The sequence below is a fragment of the Rhinopithecus roxellana genome, chromosome 8, assembly GCF_007565055.1.
Source record: "Rhinopithecus roxellana isolate Shanxi Qingling chromosome 8, ASM756505v1, whole genome shotgun sequence".
NCBI classification, from domain to species: Eukaryota; Metazoa; Chordata; class Mammalia; order Primates; family Cercopithecidae; genus Rhinopithecus; species Rhinopithecus roxellana.
The window spans coordinates 90,725,165-90,739,462 of NC_044556.1; the positions used below are offsets into that span (position 1 = coordinate 90,725,165).

At 39.4% G+C, this 14,298-nt stretch overlaps 1 pseudogene; it reads right to left on the minus strand.

Annotated features, from left to right (window-relative positions):
• The window catches only part of LOC104677159, a 60,349-nt pseudogene that overhangs the window by 22,595 nt on the left and 23,456 nt on the right, over positions 1–14,298 (minus strand).

Here is a 14,298-nt window from a genome sequence, read left to right on the forward strand (position 1 = left end):
TCTTTCCTTTTCTTTTTTCTTTTCCTTTTCCTCTTTCTTTCTTTTCTTTTCCCTCCCTTCCTTCCTTCCTTCCTTCCTTCCTTCCTTCCTTCCTTCCTTCCTTCCTTCCTTCCTTCCTTCCTTCCTTCCTTCCTTCCTTCCTTCCTTCCTTCCTTCCTTCCTTCCTTCCTTCCTTCTTTCCTTCCTTCTCTCTTGCTCTCTTTTTAATTTTTCTTCTTTCTTTTCCTTTTTCTTTCTCTTTTTTTGAGATAGGGTCTCACTCTGTCACCCAGGCTGGAGTACAGTGGTGTGATCTCGACTCACTGCAGCCTCAACCTCCCAAGCTCAAGTAATCCCCCCACCTCAGCCTCCCAGGTAGCTGGGACTACAAGTGTGCACCACCATGCCTGGGTAAATTTTGTACTTTTTGTAGAGATGGGATTTTGCCATGTTGACCAGTCTGGATTTCTCTTTCATTGTGTAGCAAACTTCTACTTGTCCATCATATTTTAGTTTAAACACATCTCCTCTGAAGTGTCCTCTCTAACACCTTGGACATAGTAACTTGTTCTGCCTTCTGGGCTCCTGCATTGCTTTGTTTCAGTTTCAGTTGATCTATTTCTGTGAATGGCTTCTTCACTTAACTGTGAGTCAAGGTGCTTAAGGGAAGGGTTTTGTTTTCTCTAGCTTGGCATCTACACATGTAGCACAAAGAAGCTGAAAAGCAAGTGTTGGAGGAATATGATACTAAAGTGATACTAAAATGAATATTTCTAATTATATATCTTTTTTATTAGTCTTATTGGGATGTAATTAATACACGACACAATTTATCCATTTAAAGTATACAAGTCATGCAGGGCGCTGTGGCTCACACATATAATCCCAGCACTTTGGAAGGCCAAAGCAGAAGGATCACTTGAGGTCAGGAGTGTGAGACAAGCCTGGCCAACATAGTGAAACCCTAGCTCTACTAAAAATACAAAAATTAGCCAGGTATGGTGGTGCATACCTGTAATCCCAGCTACTCAGGAGGCCGAGGCATGAGAATCGCTTGAACCTGGGAGGCAGAGATTGTAGTGAGCCAAGATCACGCCACTGCACTCCAGCTTAGGGGATACAGCAATATTCTGTCTCCAAAAAATAAAATTAAATAAATAAATAAATAAATAAATAAATAAAGTATACAACTAAATGGTTTTTAGTAAGTTTACAGAGTTATACATCTACCATCACAATCTAATTTTAGAATTTTTGTCCCCTGCAGAAAGAAACCCCATACCCGTTAGCTACCACATTCTCAGGACCCCATTACTCCCCGCTCAGCCCTAGGCAACCAGTAATCTACTTTCTCTATAGATTGCCTGTCTTGAAGATTTCACATAAATGGAATCATAAATATATGGCCTTTGTGACTGGCTTCTTTCACTTCATGTAATGTTTCTAAGACCCATCCACATTGTAGCATGTGTCAATACTACATTCACTTTTTATGGCCAAATAATATTCCATTGTATGGGTATCCCATATTTTGTTTATTCATTCATCAGCTTATGACCATTTGAGTTGTTTCTAATTTTTGGCTATTATTAATAATGCTGCTTTGAACATTCACGTACAAGTTTTTCTGTGGACATGTGTTTTTATTTCTCTTGGGTAGAACTGCTAGCCATGGAATTGCCAGGTTATATAGTAACTCTATGTTTAACCTTTTCCAAAGCAGCTGCTCCATTTTATATTCCTGCTGGCAACATTTGAGGGTTCAAATTTCTTCTCATCCTCACTGACACGTGTTATAGTCCATCTATTTGATTACAGCCATTCTGGTGGGTACCTCATTTTTATTTTCATCTCCCTAATGACTTATAATTTTTAGCATCTTTTCATATGCTTATTGGCCATTTGTGTATTTTGTTTAGAGAAATGTCTGTGAATCCTTTGCCCATTTTTAAATTGAGTTATAGGTCTTTTTATTGTTGAGTTGTAAGAGTTCTTCATATATTTTGGGTTTGTTTTTGTTTTTGTTTGTTTGTTTGTTTTGAGCTGGAGTCTCACTCTGTCGTCCAGGCTGGAGTGCAGTGGCATGATCTCGGCTCACTGCAACCTCTGCCTCCTGGGTTCAAGCAATTCTCTTGCCTCAGCCTCTTGAGTAGCTGGGTCTACAGGCACATGTCACCACACCCAGCTAATTTTTGTAGTTTTAGTAGACACGGGGTTTTGCCATGTTGGCCAGGCTGGTCTAGAACTCTTGACCTCAGGCGATCCGTCACCTCGGCCTCCCAGAATGCTGGGATTACAGGAATGAGCCACCATGCCTGGCTATTTTGAATACAAGTTTCTTATTGGATATTTGATTTGCAAAAATTTTCTCCCATTCTGTGGGTTATCTTTTCAATCTCCCGATTTGTCCTTTGAAATACAAAAGTTTTTCATTTTAATGAGTTCAATTTATCTATTTTATTTCTGACATTTGTGCTTTGGTGTCATATGTGAGAAAGCATTGCCTAACCCAAGGTCATAAAGATTTACCACTATGCATTCTTCTAACAGTTGTAAACTGTTAGCTCTTACATTTAGGTCTATGATCGATTTTGAGTTAATTTTTGTGAATGGTTTGACATAGGGCTCCGATTTCATTCTGGTGCCTGTGAATTATCTCAGCACCATTTGTTGAAAAGAATATTCTTCCCCCATTAAATTGTTTCATCCCCTTGCAAAATCAACTGACCATAAACATGAGGTATGTGGACCCTCCATTTTTTAAGTTAAGCTATATGCCTATTCATCTGCCAGTACTAATTAAAATCTTTTTGTCTTTAATTGTGGATTGAAAGACTTTGTCCGTGCCAATAATTAAGTTGGAGGCAATGAAATTTGAAGCACAAAGTGTGCCTAAAATTAAAGTAACCTCAAGGACCTGAGAGAAACTCTCAGAGGGTACAAGGCAATGGGCTTCCACTGCTGAAGGCCTGTGCTTGGACACTGTTGAGGTCAGGGAATCATAGGTCACCCATTCTTTGGAAGTGGCTGGGCCCCTGTCAGCAGGCTTTCTCTCTTCAGGGAGTCCCACTGAAAACTTCCTTTCTTCTTCTGCTTCAAAACAAACCCCACCCCATTCAAATCTCACTCTCACCCTTATCCCAAGATTGATATTTTGAGTTTCTCAGTATATGAGGTGTGGTTTTCAGTAGGGTATAATTCATTTTTTCAACATATATTTATTGCGCATCTGCTCTGTGCCACATTTTGTTCTTGGTTTGGGAATAAAGTAACAAGACAGAAAATGCCTTGCTCTCAAAGAATGTACATTTTAGTAGCACAAATTAGCAAAAAAAAAAAAAAAAAAAAAAAAAAAAAAAATCCTTAAGTAATGCAATAAATAAAGTAATTACCAATAGTGATTAATGCCATGACAAAAATAAAAATGGATAACAGAATTGCAAATAAAAGAAGGGTCCTATTTTAGGTAGGCTTGTTAAGGGAGCTTTGCCAAGAGGGTGGATGGTATTTAAGGACTGAGGAGTGAACCATGTGAAGATCTGAGAGGAGAGTAATCCAGGCAGAGGTAGCAGCAAGTACAAAGACTCCAAGGAGGGTGTGTGGAGCGGCAAGAAAACAAATGTGGCTGGAGCAGAGTGAATGAGGGAGAAAGGGGCAGGGGGTTGAGGTCAAAGAAGAAGCCGAAGGCAAGATGATGCAGCACTTCTGCACCTGGATTAGGAGTTTAGATTTTGTTCTAAATGTGAGGGAAAGCCCTTAGAGAATTCTAAACAAGGGAGTGATGTGATCTGATTTACACTTCAAAAAGAGTACTCTGAGAGAAGAAAAATTAAAATCATTGTGACCTTGAGTTAGGCAAAAATGTCTTAGATACAATACATAGAAGCTTGATCCATAAAAGAAAAAATGGAAAAATTAGATTTCATAAAAATTACGAATTTCTCCTTCCATTCTGAGAAACATTGTTTAGAGGATTAAAAGAAAAGGCATCATTGGTCAGGCATGTAAGGAGCTTGGAAGTCGTCACTCCATCCAAACAAGTAAAAAGCTGAACAAACTGAAAAATGAATGAAATGAAAAAACCAATAAGCAGGAACCAGCTTTGGGAAGGAAAACTTGAACTATAATTGACAAATTGCTGGAGGCTTCGTGTGGACAAGTCTCTGAGTCAAAAACTCCAGGGGATACAGCCAGTGGGGTGTGGGACACTTTTGTGAATTTTACCTCCAGGAGCTTGACAAGATTCTCACAGTGAATATGGGACAAAAATTCCCTCATTCTCTTGGTAGGGGTAGGGAAGAATAAATCATTTTGAAATACACCAAAGCATTCTGTACTTCTTAGCAAGGTCTGCCCTCAAGACCATGCTAAGGACCCCTAACCTCCTGGGGTTTAATCAGAACCTAATTGTCCTGGGGGAAGGGAAATACTCAGCACTCAACTTCAGCCCACTCTGGCCATTCTGTCCAGCTAAGGCAGGGAAGAAAACACTAACAAACACTTGTAAAGTTCACAGTCAGTCCATGGGCACAGGCTCACCAGAAGACCTAATCTTAGGACTACAGATAAGTAGCCCCCACCACTTAGAGGGAACTTCCTTTCTTTTCACAACTTACGACTACATGACTAAAGGTCTATTTATCACAGTTCCCTTTAAACGGTATATCACGTCTGGCTATCAAGATAAACTTACAAGGGCATGCCTGTAATCCTAGCACCTCGGGAGGCCAAGGTGGGCAGATTACTTGAGCTCAGGAGTTAGAGACCAGCCTGGCCAACATGCTGAAATCCTATCTCTACTAAAAATACAAAAAAATTAGCTGGACATAGTGGCTCATGCCTGTAGTCTCAGCTATTCGGGAGGCTGAAGCAGGAGAATCATTTGAACTTGGGAGGTGGAAGTTGCAGTGAGCCTAGATCGTGCCACTGCACTCCTGCCTTGCCTGGGAGACAGAGCAAGACTCCATCTCAAAAAAAAAAAAAAAAAAAAAAAAAAAAGAAGATAAAATTACAAGGCATACTAAAAAGCAAAAATAATAGTTTGAAGAAACAGAGCAAGAATCAGAACTAGACAGATACGGCAGAGATGCTGGAATGATCACACTGGGAATTTAACACAAATATGAATAGGCTAAGAACTAAGGCTAAGAACTCTAATGGATAAAGTAGATAGCATGCAAGGACAGATAGGAAATGTAAGCAGAGAGAGGGCAGTATTAATGAAGAATTAAAAAGAAATGCTGGAGATAAAAAACACTGTAACAGAAATGAAAAAATGCCTTTGACAGGCTTATTAGTCCCAAATATGGCTGAGGAAAATCTCTGAGCTTGAGGTCATCTCAAGGCAGTTTTGAGTTTTCACCTCAAAATTGAAAAGCAAAGAGAAAAATGTCTGAGAAAAGAAAGAAAGAAAAGAACACCCAAAAGCTGTGGGGAACTAGAAAAAGTTTTATGTATGCATAATAAGAACACTGGAAGGATAACAAAAAGATATATTTGAAGCAATATTGACTGATAATTTCTCCCAAATTAATATCAGACACTGCAGATCCAGGAAACTCAGGGAACACCAAGCAGGATAGTGCCAAAACAAAACAAAACAAAACAACAACAACAACAAACAAACAAAGAAAAAAACACCTAGACATATCATATTGAAACCTCAGAAAATCAAATACGAATTTTAAAATCTCCAACAAAATCGGAAGAAATAAACACCTTACCTATACGCAAGCAAAGATAAGAATTATATCTGACTTCTCCTCAGAAACCATGAAAGAAAAAAGAGAGTAAAGTGAAATACTTAAACTGTTGAGAGGAAAAAAATCAAACTAGAATTCTGTCCCCTGTGAAATGATCCTTCAAAAGTGAAGAAAAAAATAAAGATTTTTCATACAAATGAAAATTGAGGAAATTTATTGCCAGTTGACCTGTTCTGCAAGAAATATTAAAACATGTCATTCAGTGTGATGGAAAATGGTATAAGTTGGAAATTCAGGTCTGCAGAAAGAAAGAAAGAGCATCAGAGAAGAAATACATGAAGGTTGAATAAAAACTTATTTTTCTTATTCTTAATTGATCTAACAAATAACCATTTGTCCAAAGAATAATGGCAACAAAGTATTCAAGTATGGATGTATGTGGGCTGTGTGTGTGTGTGTGTGTGTGTGTGTGTTGATGCTTATATACAAATGAAATGAATGATAGCAATGATACAAGGAACAGGAAGAAGGAATTCAGATTATTTTGTTATAAACTACTCACACTATTTGTGAAGCAGTATACTTTTATTTGAAGGTGAACTTAGGTTAGTGGTAAATTAATATTGCAAACTCTAAGGCAAACACTAAAACAAGTAAAAAATAACTGATATGCTAAGAAAGGAGAGAAAATGAAATCATTTTATAAAATACTTGATTGTAACCACAAAAGACAAAAGTAGAAACAAAGAAAAAGGCAACAAGTAGAAAACAGTAACTAATATGTCAAATCTTTTTTTTTTTTTTTTTGAGACAGTCTCACTCTGTCGCCAGGCTGGAGTGCAGTGGCACGATCTTGGCTCACTGCAACCTCTGACTCCCTGGTTCAAGCAATTCTCCTGCCTCAGCCTCCCGAGTAGCTGGGATTACTGGCACACGCCACCATGCCCACCTAATTTTTATATTTTTAGTAGAGACGGGGTTTCACCATGTTGGCCAGGATGGTCTCAATCTCCTGACCTCGTGATCTGCCCGCCTCGGCCTCCCAAAGTGCTGGGATTATAGGCAGGAGCCACGGCACCCAGCCTATGGCAAATCTTAATCCAACTATATCAACGATCACTTTGAAGATCAGTGGTACAAATACACCAATTAAAAGACAGAGATTGTCTGTGTAGGTCAAAGAACAAGATCCAACTATATAATGTCTATAAGAAATCCACTTTAAATATAAAGACATATATAGATTAAAAGTAAATGGGTGACCAAATATTTAAGGAAGAAATTATACTAATTCTTTACAATCTTTTTCAGAAGACAGAAGCAGAGGGAATACTTCCTAACTCACACTGTGAAGCCAGTATCACCCTAAACCAAAATCAGAAAAGACATTATAAGAAAAGAAAACTACAGACCAGTATCTCTCAGGAACACAGATACAAAAATCCTTAACAAAATATTAGCAAATCAAATTCAACAGTGTAGAAAGGTAATTATACATTATGACCAGGTGGAATTTAACTCAGGTGTGCAAGGATGACTCAACATTTAAAAAATTCAACTAAAATCAACTAATGTAATCTATCATCTCAACAAGGTAAAGAATGAAACTAACATTATCATATCAATAGATATAGCAAAAGCATTAGATAAAATCCAACACCCGTTCATGATAAAAACTCTCAGTAAACTAGGAACACACAGGAATGTCCTCAAGTCCCTTCACAGGGACTATTAAAAAAAACAAAACAAAAAACAACTAACATCATACTTAATCGTGAGAAAATAAAGCTTTCCCACTAAGATCACGACCAATACAAAGATGTCTGTTCACCTATCGTTCATTGGTTTCTTTCTTTCTCCTTCATTTTTCTTTCTTTCCTTCCCTCCCTCCTTCCCTTTCTCTCCTTCCTTCCTTCTTTCCCTCCTTTCTTCCTTCCTGTCTGTCTGCCATTCTTTCACAGGGTCTTGCTCTGTCATCCAGGCAAAAGTGTAGTGGTGTGAACACGGTTCACTGTAGCCTCGACCTCCGGGACTCAAGTGATCCTTTCATCTCAGCCTCCCGAGTAGCTAGGACCACAGGCATGCAACACTGTGCCCAGCTAATTTTAAAAGCTTTTTTTGGAAAGATGGGTCTCCCATTCCCAGGTCAGTCTTGGACTCCTGGGCTCCAGTGATCCTCCTGTCTCAGTCTCCCAAAGTGCTGAAATTACAGGCATGAGCCACTGCACCTAGCCATACTATCCCTTTGGAAGTCCTAGCTAATGCAATAAGACATGGAAAGAAAATAAAAAGTGGAGTGATAGGAAGGAAGAAATGAAACTGTCTTTGTTGTAGATGACATGATTGCCTATGTAGAAAATCTGAAAGAATTGTCCCCAACCTCTTGAAATTAGCCAGATGTGGTGGCTCATGCCTATAATCCCAGCTACTTGGGAGGCTGAGTTGGGAAGATCACTTGAGCCCAGGAGTTTGAGGCCAGCCTGGGCAACATAAGGAGACCTTACTTTTTTTTTTTTTTTTTTTTTTTGAGACGGTGTCTCTCTCTGTCGCCCAAGGTGGAGTGCAGTGGCGCAGTCTCGGCTCACTGCAAGCTCTCTCTCCTGGGTTCACATCATTCTCCTGCCTCAGCCTCCCAAGTAGCTGGGACTACAGGCGCCCACCCCCAAGCCCAGCTAATTTTGGTTTTGTATTTTTAGAAGAGACGGGGTTTCACCGTGTTAGCCAGGATGGTCTTGATCTCCTGACCTTGTGATCCGCCCGCTTCGACCTCCCAAAGTGCTGGGATTACAGGTGTGAACCACTGCACCCGGCCAGAGACCTTACCTCTTAAAACAAACAAATAGTTGGGAGGCCGAAGTGGGCAGATCACCTGAGGTCGAGAGATTGAGACCAGACTGACCAACATGGGCAAACCCCATCTCTACTGAAAATACAAAATTAGCTGAGTGTGGTGGCACATGCCTCTAATCCCAACTACTCAGGAGACTGAGGCAGGAGAATCATTTGAAACTGGGAGGCAGAGGTTGTGGTGAGCTGAGATCACGCCACTGCACTCCAGCCTCGGCAGCAAGAGCAAAACTCCGTCTAAAAATAAATAAATAAAAATAAATAAAAAATTTAAAAAAATAAATAAAATAAAAACTCCTGGAATTGATATGCAATTATAACAAGGTTGCAAGGCACAAGGTTAATACACAAAAGTAAATCTTTTTCCTCTATACCTGCAAATAAATGGAATTTGAAAATAAAAACACAATACCATTTACATTAGCACCCCAAAAATCCAACAATTAAGTATAAAATCTAATGAAACATATATGAGATCTATATGAGGAAAACTACAAAACTCTGTTGAAAGAAATCAAAGAATTAAATAAATGGAGAGACAGTCCGCATTAATGGAGAGGAAGACTCAGTGTTGTCATGATGTCAGTTTTTCCTAACTTTATCTATAAATTCAATGCAATACTAATTTGTCATTGACAAAGTAGCAAAGGCAATGCAATGGGAAAAAAGATAATCTTTTCAACAAACGGTGCTGGAGTAACTGGACATCAACACGCAAAAAAATGTATCTAGACAAAGACCTTACACCCTACACAAAAATTAACTCAAAATGGATCACGAATCTAAATATAAAACACAAAAATTTAAATTTCTAGAAGATAACATATGAGAAAATCTGAAGACTTTGGAATTGGAAATGACTTTTTAGATAAAACATCGAAGGCATAATCCATGAAAGAAAGAACCTATAAACTGGACCTCACTAATATTAAAAATTTTGAAACATACTATCAAGGGAAGGAAAAGCTAAGCCACAGATGGGGAGAAAATATTTGCAAAATCAGTATCTGATAAAAGGCTGTAATCCAAAAGATAAAAATAACTCTTAAAAAGCAACAGCAAGAAAACAAACAACCCAATTTAAAACTGGGCCAAAGATCTTAACAAACACCCCACAAAAGAAGATACAGAGACAGCAAATAAGCACACGAAAATCTCAGCATCATACCTCATCAGGAAATGCAAATTAAAACAAGACACCACTGCACATCTATTATAATGGCCAAAACTCAGAACACTAACAACGCCAAATACTGATGAGGATATGGAGCAGCAGAAACACTCACTCTTTGCTGATATGAATGCAAAATGGTTCAGACACTTTGGAAGACAGTTCTGCAGTTTCTTACAAAACTCAACATACTTGGCTGGGCGTGGTGGCTCATGCCTGGAATCCCAGCACTTTGGGAGGCCGAGGTAGGCAGATCACGAGGTCAGGAGTTCAAGACCAGCCTGGCCCATATGGTGAAACTCTGTCTCCACTAAAAATAAGAAAATTAGCCAGGCATGGTGGCGCACTCATGTAGTCCCAGCTATTTAAGAGACTGAGGCAGATAATCGCTTGAACCCAGGAGGTGGAGGTTGCAGTGACCTGAGATCACACCACTGCACTCCAGCCTGGGTGACAAAGCCAGACTCCATCTCAAAAAACAAAACAAAACAAAACAAAAAAACTCAGCATACTCTTAACATACAATCCAGAATTCACACTCCTTGGCATTTACCCTAGTGAATTTAAAAAAAAAAATGTGTCTACACAAAACCTACACACAGGGGTTGATTTATTCATAGTTGCCAAAATTCAGAAGCAACTAAGATGTACTTCAGTAGGTGAATGGATAAATAAACTGGTACATCTAGACAATGGGACATTATTCAGCACTAGAAGGAAACGAGCTAACAAACCATTAAAAAAGACATGGAGGAAAGTTAAGTGCATGTAACTAAGTGAAAGAAGCCAATCTGAGAGGATCTATGCTGTCTAATTCCAACTATGTGACATTTTGGAAAAGGCAAAATTATGGAGACAGTAAAAAGATCATTGGTGGCTAGGGGTTGGTGGGGAGGGAGGGGTAAGTAAATAGAAAACAGAGGATTTTTAGGGCAGTGGAATACTTTACATAACACTATAATGGCAGATACATGTCATTGTATCTTTATCCAATCCCATAGAATGTAGGACACTGAGAGTGAACCCTAAAGTAAATGCAGGACTTTGGGTGAGAATGATGTGTCAGTGTAGGTTGATCAGTTGTAACAAATTCACCATTACAATGGAAGGTGTGGAAATGCACTGGGAGAAGCTATGCATGTGTAGGGGCAGGTTTATATGGGAAATCTCTGTACCTTCCACTCAATTTTGCTGTGCTAAAACTACTCTAAAAAATAAAGTTTATTTTTTAAAACATAAAAGGCATACACTGAGAGAAAATATTTTCAAATCACATATCTAACAAAGGACATATATCCATTTTCTAAAAAAACAAAAACAAAAAACACCTTTCTAAACTCTACAGTTAGAAAAAAATCAAATTAGAAAATAGTGGTCAGGCATAGTGGCTCTTGCCCATAATCTCAGCACTTTGGGAGGCCAAGGTGGGAGGCTTATTTGAGCCCAGGAGTTTGAGACTAGCCTAGATAATACAGTGAGACCTCGTCTCTACAAAAAATTAAAAGATCAGCTGAACATGATGACACATGCCTGTGGTCCCAGCTACTTGGGAGGCTGAGGTAGGAGGACCGCTTGAGCCTGGGAAGCACAGGTTGCACTGAGCTGAGACTGTGCCACTGCACTCCAGCCTGGGAGCCTGGGTGACAGGGAGAGACCCTATCTCAAACAACAACAACAACAACAACAACAACAACAACAAATATATATATATAGCAAAAGACTTGGATATTTCACTAAAGAAGGTATATGGATAGCAAAAAAAGCATATGAGAAGATGTTAGACATCATTAGTCATTAGAGAATTGCAAATTAAAAGCACAATCTCCTATACATCTTGTAGAAGAGCTAAAATACAAAACAATGATAATATGAATGTTGGTGAGATTGTGGAGAAACTGGATCTGTCATACATTGTTGATGGGAATATAAAATGGTACAACTACTTTGGAAAATAGTTTGGGAATTTTTTATAAACATATACCTTAAAACCTTGATACCAGGCCAGGTGTGATGGTCACGCCTGTAATCCCAGCACTTTGGGAGGCTGAGGCAGGCAGATCACCTGAGGCCAGGAGTTTGAGACCAGCCTGGCCAACAAGGCAAAACCCTATCTCTATTAAAAACACAAAAATTTGCTGGGTGTGATGGCGCGTGCTTGTAATCCCAGTTACTCGGGAGGCTGAGGCACAAGAATCGCCTGCACCTGGGAGGTGGAAGGTTGCAGTGAGCAAGGCTGTGCCACTGCAGTCCAGCCTGGGCGACGGATTGAGACCCTGTCCCAAAAAAGAAAAACAAAAACAAAAAACCTTGATACCACTCTTGAGTATTTACCCTAAAAGAAATGAAAATTTATGTTCCCTCAAAAACCTGTATATGAATGTTTACAGCAGTTCTATTTGTAATCATCAAACACTGGATAGTCCATTCTCACACTGCTATAAAGAACTACCTGAGACTGGGTAATTTATCAAGAAAAGAGGTTTAATTGGCTCACAGTTCTGTTTAGGTAGCATGGCTGCAGAGGCTTCAAGAAACTTTCAATCATGATGGAAGGCAAAGGGGAAGCAAGCATGTCCTATGTGGCTGGAGCAGGAGAAAGAGACGGAAGGAGGAGGTGCCACACACTTTTAAACAACCAGATCTTGTGAGAACTCATTCACTATCTCAAGAACAGCAAGGGGTAAATCTGCCCCATGATCCAATCACTACCTACTAGGCCCCTTCTCCAACACTGGATTACTTTCGACGTGAAATTTGGGCAGGGACACAAATCCAAACCATATCACAACCTAAACGTCCTTCACTGGGGGAAGGGACATACTAACTGTGGTACATCCAAACCAAGGAGTACTGCTTGGTAAGAAAAGAGAAAGAATAATTGAAAGGCACTCCAACAGGAATGCATCTCAAATGCATCATGATAAGTGAAAGAACCAGAAAGACTCATGTCATTAGATTCTGTTTATATAACATTCTGAAAAAGGAAGCACTATAGTGATAGAAAATAAATCAGTGGGCCAGGTGCAGCAGTGCATGCCTGCACTTTGGGAGGCCGAGGCAGGTGGATCATTTGAGGCCAGGAGTTTGAGACCAGCCTGGCCAACATGGCAAAACCCCGTCTGTACTAAGAATACAAAAATTAGCCAGGTGTGGTGGTGGGCGACTGTAATCCCAGCTACTCAGAAGGCTGAGACAGGAGAATCACTTGAACCCGGGAGGCAGAGGTTGCAGTGAGCCGAGATCACGCCACTGCACTCCAACCTGGGCGACAGAGCAAGACACTGTTTCGAAAACAAAACAAAACAGATTACCATATTCATGTAACCTATGTTATTTCTACACTGGGCAGCATTGGTACAGACTACGAAGTGCGTTTTCTTCGTTAGTCCTGATATAAATGGAGATGAGACAGAAGTTATTTCCTCCATTTTATTCAGGACTTAATCTAGATGTATTTAGTCAAAGGCAAGTGCCTGTAAGCAGAACCTTTACCTTTGAACAACCTATTTTGTGAGTGTTAAGTTGCAATTTAAAACAGGGTGAAAAGCCTTGAAAATGTGAACCACTGTGGGCTACAAAGAATGCCAGATTTGATTGGTCCCATAAAAGTGATTTATTATACATAAGCATATGTGCATATGATCCATAAGTATTGTCAGCCTATTGAAAACATATTTTAAACATATGAAAATTAGCAGAAATAAAAATGAATAGCTAGTAAGGGAAATAACATACTAGATTTGTGACTTTATGGAAATAAATAAAAAGAGAAACTACTTAAATCCATCCTTTGTAAATAAAAAGTTAAAAAGAAAAGTCAGCTCTGATTTACCCTATGTTTGCACTTCTAGAGTCAAAAGCATTTTATTTTTTGTTTTGTCTTGGAATTGGTTCCCTTATATAACGCATGTCAAAATAGCTGGAAAAATATTATTAACTACTGCCAGCTGAAATTCTTGTCCCACAAAGACAACTCCCTCCTGGCTCCTAATTTTCTTTTCATATGTTGGGCACTGTGAGCTAAAGGTTGGCGCACAGGCAGGAAGGCAGTGTGGCTCTACAGGACAGAGAATTCTAGGGTTGGGCCTTCTAACTTTGCAGCTATCATTAATTTACTGAGTCCCCCTGCCAGAGCCCCTAAAAGACTGACTGTGGTCTCACACAGGGTGTGGTCAGCAGGAATTTTGCCTTAGGCTAGGTTCCCACAGGAGCTCAATCTTGCTAAAGTGTAATTTGGGTGCTAAAGGAAGAAGGAAAAGTAAATCAAAATACTTTCCACAACACTAACACCTTTGCTTTTATTACCTCATCCACAAAAGCAGGATGGCATTATATACGTTCAAGAGCCTACCTTGAGAAGGTTTTAAACAAATATGCAAACACATTCTTTCCTACTTTCACCAAATGTGCCGTTTTAGGTACCTAACAACTCCTCAATTTCCCAGTAAGTTATCTACGATGAAGTTCATAAACATGATCAGAAAGTTTCTTTCATAGGCTGGGTGTGGTGGCTCACACCTGTAATCCCAGAACTTTGGGAGGCTGAGATGGGAGGATTGCTTGAGCCCAGGAGTTTAAGATCAGCCTGGGCAACATAGG